This window comes from Pteropus vampyrus, unplaced genomic scaffold (genome assembly GCF_000151845.1).
Source record: "Pteropus vampyrus isolate Shadow unplaced genomic scaffold, Pvam_2.0 Scaffold453, whole genome shotgun sequence".
In the NCBI taxonomy this organism is placed as follows: Eukaryota; Metazoa; Chordata; class Mammalia; order Chiroptera; family Pteropodidae; genus Pteropus; species Pteropus vampyrus.
Window position 1 is genome coordinate 1,130,278 of NW_011889234.1, and position 8,830 is coordinate 1,139,107.

At 33.4% G+C, this 8,830-nt stretch overlaps 1 protein-coding gene and 1 non-coding gene across 6 annotated transcripts in view; both read left to right on the forward strand.

The window, feature by feature from the left end:
• The window catches only part of VPS54 (VPS54, GARP complex subunit), an 89,710-nt gene that overhangs the window by 12,544 nt on the left and 68,336 nt on the right, over positions 1-8,830 (forward strand). For 2 of the 5 annotated variants that reach the window (XM_011381870.2, XM_011381873.2), the window contains exon 1: positions 3,294-3,355. The exons of 2 other annotated variants lie outside the window; for them this stretch is intronic. The gene's annotated coding sequence lies outside the window, so the exon portion shown is untranslated. Of the gene's footprint in view, positions 1-3,293; positions 3,356-8,196; positions 8,291-8,830 lie in introns of those variants that run through there. One more of the 5 variants, XM_023524251.1, reaches the window with a different exon arrangement.
• LOC111732388 lies at positions 1,940-2,058 on the forward strand. The gene has a single exon (XR_002777535.1). It is a non-coding gene; the product is annotated as a 5S ribosomal RNA (ribosomal RNA).

The following is an 8,830-nucleotide window of genomic DNA, read 5'->3' on the forward strand; positions in this document are numbered from 1 at the left end:
TTTTTCTACCACAGTCATTCATTTGTTCATTCATTGAACATTCATGCAGTTTACTTATGTCTTAGACTGCACTGGGTGTGGTATAGAAATGCGAATGAAACAAATATAAGTTTATTATATAGTGAGGGAGACAAGAAATAAGCAGGTAAATAGTTATAATTTGAGAAAGTACTATAAAGATTACAAACTATAATGCTAGAGGTAAAGAATAACAAGTTGTGTGTTTTGGATGGAGGAAAGAGAGAGGAGGATGTGCTTAGATACGGTGGTCAGGAAAGGCTTGTTATCCTACTAAGCAGATATAACCACTTAAAATTTTGTTGTGTACCGTTTCATACATTATATATAGCTATATAAAATTTTTATATCAAAATGAGATTGTAATAATTTCCTTACCTTATCTTCCACTCCAGCTTCTGCAGTCTGATGTCTACTCTCAGTCTTGGACATAACATTGCTTTCTGATGTGATTGGTTACTTCCTAATTGTTAAAACTAAGGGAGGATTTTTTTTCCTTATTATTTTATTTGCAGATTCTGAGCTGATATTTCTCTCCTGGGTTTTCTCTCACTTTTTAGGATGTTCCTTCTTGTCTTTATCACAAGCTTTCATTATATCTTTCTTTTCTGTCCTCAGAAATGTTGGAGTCCTCTTAGGTTATGTACTTGGCTTCCCCTAGTACTCTACCAGATTGATGTAGTCAACGCCAATGTCTTAAAGTCTGTAAGGACTTACCCCACACAGTCTTGTGGATTAAGTCCAAACTCCTTTGTCAGGTTCCACCTAGTTTAAGGAATATTCATTTTTTTATCTACAGAAAAAAGATAGGAATCTTTACTAATATTATTATAAGGATTGATACCAGCACCTTCAGTCATTCCATATGTTCATTTATCAGCTGGTAACATTTTAAATAAGTGAACAAGGAAGCACAGGGGATTAACAGTGGTATCCTTCACTTAGTTCATCCTCGTGATGTAATAAAGTTCACGTGAGTGGTTAAGTGGGTTTACTGATTATATTATTTAGTTTTAACAAAGCCAACTTTCACAAAATGTTCAATTAAAATGATTCCTCTAGAGAAATCACATCTTGGATGAAAGATAATAGTAATGGAACCACAAGTTAATCACAAAGCACAGAGCCAGGTTCTTCACCTACTAGTAACAAGTTCTTCCATAGCCACATACATACAAAAGTACTCAAAAGAGTCATCAAATTTAAGAATATGTTATGTGTTTTTCATTTTTTAACAAAAAAACCATTTCAGATTTGCTGATCTTTTCAGAGCTGGCATATGAGTGACAATAATATTTAACCAGTTATACACACACTTACACACACAACTCATACTCTTTTAATTTGTTCCCGCAGGGTGTTTTTTTCTTTTTCTTTTTACTTTTAAATAATGAGTGAGAAAATTGTTGATTTTCTAGAAATACTCAAGCTATAGTAAATGTATTTTGAAAATGGATGTTTGGAAGTATTCCATCATTATATGATTTTGATAAATAATGAACTCTTAACCCAGGTGAAGTTTTCTAACTTGTTTTACAAATCTCAAAATAGAGAGTTCATAAAGTATAATCAGTGATGTGGTAATGTTATTTCTTGCACTTGGTTCTACATACATTTGTGAGGTACTTTTTCTTTCTATAACAGGCATTAAAGCCAGGTATAAAAATAAATTGAATTTAAAGCCAAACCTTTGAATCACCATTTCATAAAGTGTTAAATCAAGATTTTTAATAATAATGAAGCATAATGAGTCACATTGCTATCAATTAAAAATAGAGTAAAAGAGTATTTTTGCCATTAATAAATGAGATGATTTTAAAGTCTTTCCTCTTTATCTCATATTTAAAAAAATTTTAACCATATTAATACAGTGGTACCTTATATAACTGATAAATGATGATTGCTTAAAAATTTTTAATTGGTCTACAGCCATGCCACCCTGAACATGCCCGATCCCGTCTGGTCTCGGAAGCTAAGCAGGGTTGGACCTGGTTAGTACTTGGATGGGTGACCACCTAGGAATACCAGGTGCCGTAGGCATTAAAAAAATTTTTTTTTAATTGATGGGATACAGGATCAAAAAGTTTATACACTGCTGATATAGACAATAAGTGAAAGTTCAAAGGAAGGCTAGTTTTCTTTGGGTTATGGTCATTAATATAAGATTCATAGTGAAGGTAGGTATAAGGCTGAAGCTGAACTTTTGCAGTTTAATAATAACAGTGTTCCTGCTAAGGAATGCCTATATAGTTGGTAAAACATTATTTCTAGGTATGTCTTTGAGGATGTTTCTGGCGGAAATTAGCAGTTGATACAGTAGACTGAGTAAAGAGATGTCCCCTCACCAATGGGTAGGCATCATCATTATTCAATCCTTTGAATCCCTTCCTACCCCTACTTTACTCCCCCAGAAAAAAGGCAAAGAGAGGGAGAGTTCACTCTCTCTTCTTGAGCTGGGACATCCATCTTCTCTAGCTCTCATACATCAGATCCTTTGGAATCCTGGACTTAACACCAGTGGCCCCTTGGTTCTCAGGCCTTTGGCCTCAGACTGAATTATACCATAGGCTTTCCTGGTTCTCCAGCTTGTAGAAGGCAGATTGTGGGACTTCTCAGCCTGTAACTTCATAAACAATTTCTTTAATAAATCTTCTCTTCTTTACATCTTACTGGTTCTGTTTCTGTGGAGAACCTGATATACCCAAAGTAATTCATTTTTGTGGGAGGACATTTGGAAAATTCAAAAAACAATAAAAGTAAAACCTTTTCATAATTCTGGCATTTGGAGGTATATATTGTTCATTTTGTGATATATATCCCTGTGATTTTTTTTTTTTGCAAATATGTGTGCTTATTTTAAATTAGAAAATTGGGATCATATCATACATATTGTTTTGAAAACTGTTTCGACTTAATATAGGCTAAACATTTTTATGTGATTATTCTCCAATTCTATTTAAATTTTTAAAAATTGTGGTAAAATACATATGAAATTTACCATCTTAAGTGTACAATTCAGTAGTGTTAAGTATATTCACATTGTTGTGCAGCCAGTCTCCAGAACTTTTTCATCTTGCAAAACTGAAATACCATACCCATTAAATAACTCGTTTCTCCCTCCCCACAGTCCCTGACAACCACCATTCTACTTTCCATATCTGAATTTGACTATAGGCATACCTCGTTTTATTGCCCTTTGTTTTATTGTACTTCACAGATGTTGCATTTTTTACAAATGGAAGGCAAGACCCTCCACCAGCAAAAGGATTACGACTCACTTTATTGCAATACTTGCTTTATTGCAGTGGTTTGGAACTGAACTCGCAATATCTCCGAGGTATGCCTATACTTAAATACCTCACGTAAGTGCAATTATATGGTATTTGTCTTTTTGTGATTAGCATATTTCACTTAACATAATGTCCTAAGGTTTATCCGTGTTGTAGATTATGTCAGAATTTCTTTTTTAAGGCTGAATAATAATATTCTATTGTGTATATATACCACATTTGTTTACCCGTTCATCTGTCAGTGGACACTTGAGATGTTTCTACTTCATGACTATTATTAACAACGTTGGTATGACATGAGTGTACAAATATCTACTCAAGACCCTCCTCTCAGTTCTTTTGAGTGTATACCCAGAAGTAGAATTGCTGGATCATATGTTAATTCTATTTTTGCTTTTTTCAGGAACTGCCATATTGTATTCCATAGTGACTGTACCAATTTACGTTCCTGCCAACAGTGCATAAGGGTTCTGGTTTCTCCACACCCTTGCCAACACTTGTTATTTTCTGTTTGGGGCTTTTTTTTTTTTTTTTTTTTTTAAATAGTAGCCATCCTGATAGGTGTGGGGTCTGCAGTCCTATTTTTAATGGCAGTAAATCCATTGTTTGGTTATTATAGATTATTAACCAATTTCTTCTTATTTAATTAAGAGTTTGCTTCTTTCAACTTTTTCACTCTCAAAAATAATGCTGGGATTATTTCTGTTCATGTTTTGGAGTGTGTATATATTTGTTTTCTTTGGATATATAATCTAGAAATGAAATTTAAAGTGACTTTTGAAAGGAGGAGAGACATTAGATAGGTAGAAAAATGGTATGAATATTCTAGAAAGGCCACAGCCTTATCAAAGACAAGGAGGCTTCGATAGCATGATGGATTAGAAGGGCAGTTAGACCACCCTGTCCAGAATAGAGATTATCCAGGGGTAATAGGAAATAAGGCTAGGAAGGAAGACAGGCATCAGAGTGTAGAAAACCTTGAGTGCCAGCCTGTGAAGCTTGTCATTTGTCCAAAAGGTAATGAGTTAACATTAAAAGTTTTTGTACTGACAGAACGAAAACTTTCTAGAAGATGGTTTAGACTGGAATCAGAGAGACCAGTTAGGGGACTATAGTATGATAGAAGCATGATAGAGGGCAGGGAAGTTTAGATTTTATAAAGTAGGGTATCACTTTCAAAACTCGATGGGAAGGAAAAAAATGCTAAGTTAATATATTTGTGTGTTAACCATGCTGCCAAAATATTTTGTATACATTGGAATGGTAGAGAAAAAATAAAAGACATTCGCAGTTACCCATGAAATAGGCAATTTCATGGATAGTTCAGAGTTGACTGTAAATGATTTTGTAATACCAGTGTTCTCTGTAAGCAGTTACTACTATAGTATAGAAGCAAGGGAAGAAATTTTTGCACAGTACTGGGTATAATGCCTGTGGTAAATGTTTCTCTGTCTCAGCTGCCTTCTCATTCAGCCTTTAAGGAATTCTAGTTTCTATATATGGTATTACTATTCTGCAGCGTTAAATTTGATTGAAATCTATTGATTTTTAACTCAGTATTTAAAGTTGTACAGTAATGCCATCTTCAGGTAGATTAACAGTTACAAATTGAATGTTTTTCTTTCTGATACCCATATTTTGCATTATTTATCTATTTAACAATTGACAAATATGTAGTTTCTTTCCCTGAAGTTTTTATTGTGAAAATTTTAAAACATAAAGAAAAGTGAAAGAATAAAACATGTTACACTCATATATACTTCACTTAGATAAAACATTTTAAAATTTTGTCATATTTGTTTTATTGCTGTATTTTTTGCTGAATCATTTGAAAGTAAGTTGCAGGTGACATCATACTTCACTCCTGTATACTTCAGTATTCATGTCCTAAGCATAAGGACATTTTTCTATAATCTCAATACCATTGATACACCGAAGAAATTAGTAATAATTAAATATCATATCACATCCAGTCCATATTAAAAATTTTTCAGTTGCTTCAAGAATGTTGTATTAGAGCCAGTTTTTTCTTTTTGAACCAGGATCCAGTTAAGGCTCACATATTGCCCTTAGTTGTTGTCTTTTTATGTATTAAAAATGACATTGATCTAAGTGTCCAGGCCAATCTTCTTATAGAATGTCTCATATTCTCAATTTATTTGGTTGTTTCTCTATGTTGTCGTTTAGACCTCACAGTACTATTGCCCTCTGTTTCCTGTAGACTGGCAGGTAGGTCTAGAGCAGGTTTCTTAACCTTGGGATCACAGACTCCATAGGTTTTGTGGACAGAATTCAGGGAGTCTGTGAACTTTGGATGGGGAAAAAATTACATCTTTATTTTAACTCAGAGTTTCTCAGCTGGGATAGTTTTGTCTTCTTTTTCAGTTATCCTGGTGTTTGACTTTGGAGACATTTTTGGTTGTCACTACTGGGTGGGAGGGTACTATTGTCATTAAATGGATCAAAGGCAGGGATGCATCTAAAAAGATCCCAACAACAAAGACTTGTCCAGTTCAAAATGTCAATAGTGCAATGGTTGAGATAAATCCTGCTTTAACTGGATTTTAGCATTTCTTTTAATTATGAATGTAGGAAACCCTTTACAGAGGTATTAGCATTACCTGTAACTTTGTCATTGATAGAAATTCAGATATTTTCATATCACATTAAATTGTTGCAGTTATCTCAAAGTATTTATATTTATGCTCATTTTTTGCTTAGAGAGATTCACATTAGTTGAGAAGCAAAAATATGGCTATATTACAATGTAAAAAATATAGTTTGATAGCCATACTTCAGTATAACTGTCCATTGTAATCTCATATATTTTATGCATTATAAACATTATTCTGGGAAGGGGTCTGTAGACTTAATCAGACTGACAGAGAAATCCAAAGGACCACAAAAGCTTAACACTGGGTTTTGAGGCTTGATTAGATTAGGTTAAACATTTTTGGTGCTAATGTTTCATAGGTAATGATGTTTATTTTATATTATCTTTTCATGAATCACTTAATATTAAGTTATCTTACTGTTTTTAATAATACTGAGTTTGATGACTTAGCTAAGGTGGTGACGGCCAGATATTTTCATTTTAAGGATACGTTTTCCCTTTGTATTGCTAGGTAATCTGTGGGGTAATACTTTGGCACCATGTAAGTTTTCTGTTTCTGAACAACCTTTCACTTGCTGGCTTTAGCATACACTGATGATTTTTACCTGAATGGATTTTACATTGGAGGTTACAGAATGGTGATATTCTAATTCAGTCATTTCTTCTACATTCGTTACTGGCATTCTTCTGTAAAGAAGAGTTTTCCTTTTCCCATTCCAACCCACCCCATTTTCCTGATCTCTTCCCTTCACCCAAGTTATCACTCTGGATTGATAAAGTTTTGTTTATTCAACGTGTTGCACTCAGTTTTTTCTTTCTTTTTTCTTTTTTATTTTTTTTGAGTGCTCAAATTGTCCCAGATATGGCCAATAGAGCCTCTTTAACTTGGTCCTTTGTCCTTTTGATATACCCTACTGGTCTTTGAGCATATCCTTGCTTTCTGACATAAGAGTTCCCAGGATAGACTTGTTCTTTGTTTGCTTCAAGTCTGCTGTCAGGTATTTCTTCAAAGGACCATGATTTCTTTGTGGGGAATGATATTTAGCAATCAAAATCTGAGCACTTGGTGTGCTTATTGCTTCTGGAGTGATATTGCTTCTAGGCCCTTTTAATAGACGCTTTTAACTAAACTTTTAACATAAAAAGATGTTGTGAGCTATAAGAAAGAAAAATGTTTCTGACTTACTCATCCTTGCAAATTCTTTCTTTTGGAATGCGTGAGTCTGTTTATTTTTTTCTTTATCTGCCCAGACCCATGCTCTTATCTATTCACTCAGGGATTATTCGTAGCTGTCTAACTAATGCCTCTCTCTTCTGATCTGTTCTACATACCACTCATTTTATTCATCTGTAAAATATTATATACAGTCTGCATGCCAGAAACTGTGTTATGCACATAGACTACACAGGAAAATGGGAACATCAAGAAGTCCCAGTATAATAGGGAAGACCTATATAAGAACCAGAATTTCATTATGATTGGTACAAAAACAGAAATACATAAAGAGTGACTAAGTGTAAGAAAGCAAAGAAAGCTTTAAGAGAAGATAGTATTTGAGTATGGTATGATGTAATTTTGAGAAGATTACCACGTGAATTCCTTTATAGCTAGAGACTGTCCCTCTTTTCATAAGAAGAATTAGAGGTGTAAGAAAAAATAGAAAACTTTCATATGTTTCCAAATTCACAATATTTAAGGAGTAAATAAGGTGTCCCCCCCCACCCCACTACAGAAATAATTTATAGGAGTCTAGAAATGTTTTTCCACAAGTTCCCATCTCCCCAAGTATTTCTAGCTTCCTAAGATGGCAGTTAGGATTTTTTTTTTTTGCTGTAAAAACAACATGATGGTAAAAAGAATAAATAGAAGTTGTAGTGTATTATTGTTGGAATCAGTATTTAATTTGATATCAAGCAATGAATGGGTGTTTAACATAAATTTTCCATATGTTTGTAGCTTACCAATTAAAATATCAAAATGTGTTTATTTTAGCCATTTTATTTTATAAAATTAACAAAAAAGTTAAATATGCTTAATATTAAATTTAGAATTGTTTTTACCAAGTACTTAATGGACAGAATTCTGTGTCATACAGTGTTTCCTATCCTTTAGATATTTCTTCTCTCTTAATTAAATATGTAAATGCTTTTATACAGAAATAACCATACACTTAATATGTATGGATATAAATGCAGCAGGCCAATGATGCCTTTCAAACCAAGGGTCTGCTTAATTTTCCTAGGTATTTTTATACTAGTATTCTTTTGCCCCGTAGACCTCACCAGACTGCTAAAGAAGTACACAAGACAAAAAAGGTTATGATTCCTTATTGCTTAGAGAACCAACTATAATCTGGCCATACTGTGGGGGTGTGTGTGTGTAAATATGATTTATTTGTCAGTACTTCCCAATGCAAACATTTCACTCTAGTGAACTCAGTTTCTACACAGTCTTATGATTATTCCATGTCCCTTACTTTTATTCATGCTGTTGTTTGCTCTCTGTTCAGGGACCTTGAGGAAGTTATTTATCCTTGTGCATTTTCTTAGCAGCTTGTTTCTTATGGTCTCAGTGAATGGTGTAATCGAGATGGCTTCTTTGCATTAGAAGGACTAAGATAGATATGCAAGGAAGTCTGGGAAACATAATTTTTAGCTTTCCATCAAACTAGAGGGGAGTAACTTGGCTTTTTTTTTTTTTTTTTTGGTAAACTTGTTAAACCACATGTATCTTTGTAAAAACACTTAGTCTTTCTAGGCCTTTCTCTACTTATCTCTAGTATGAAGGAACTTAGATTAGGTGATCTCAAAGTTGAGAAATATTACTTTATATATATCTCTTTAATGTGTTTTTATGTCTCATTCTTAGTTTAAAATTTTTGTTTTCCATTTTATATTCATAAAATAT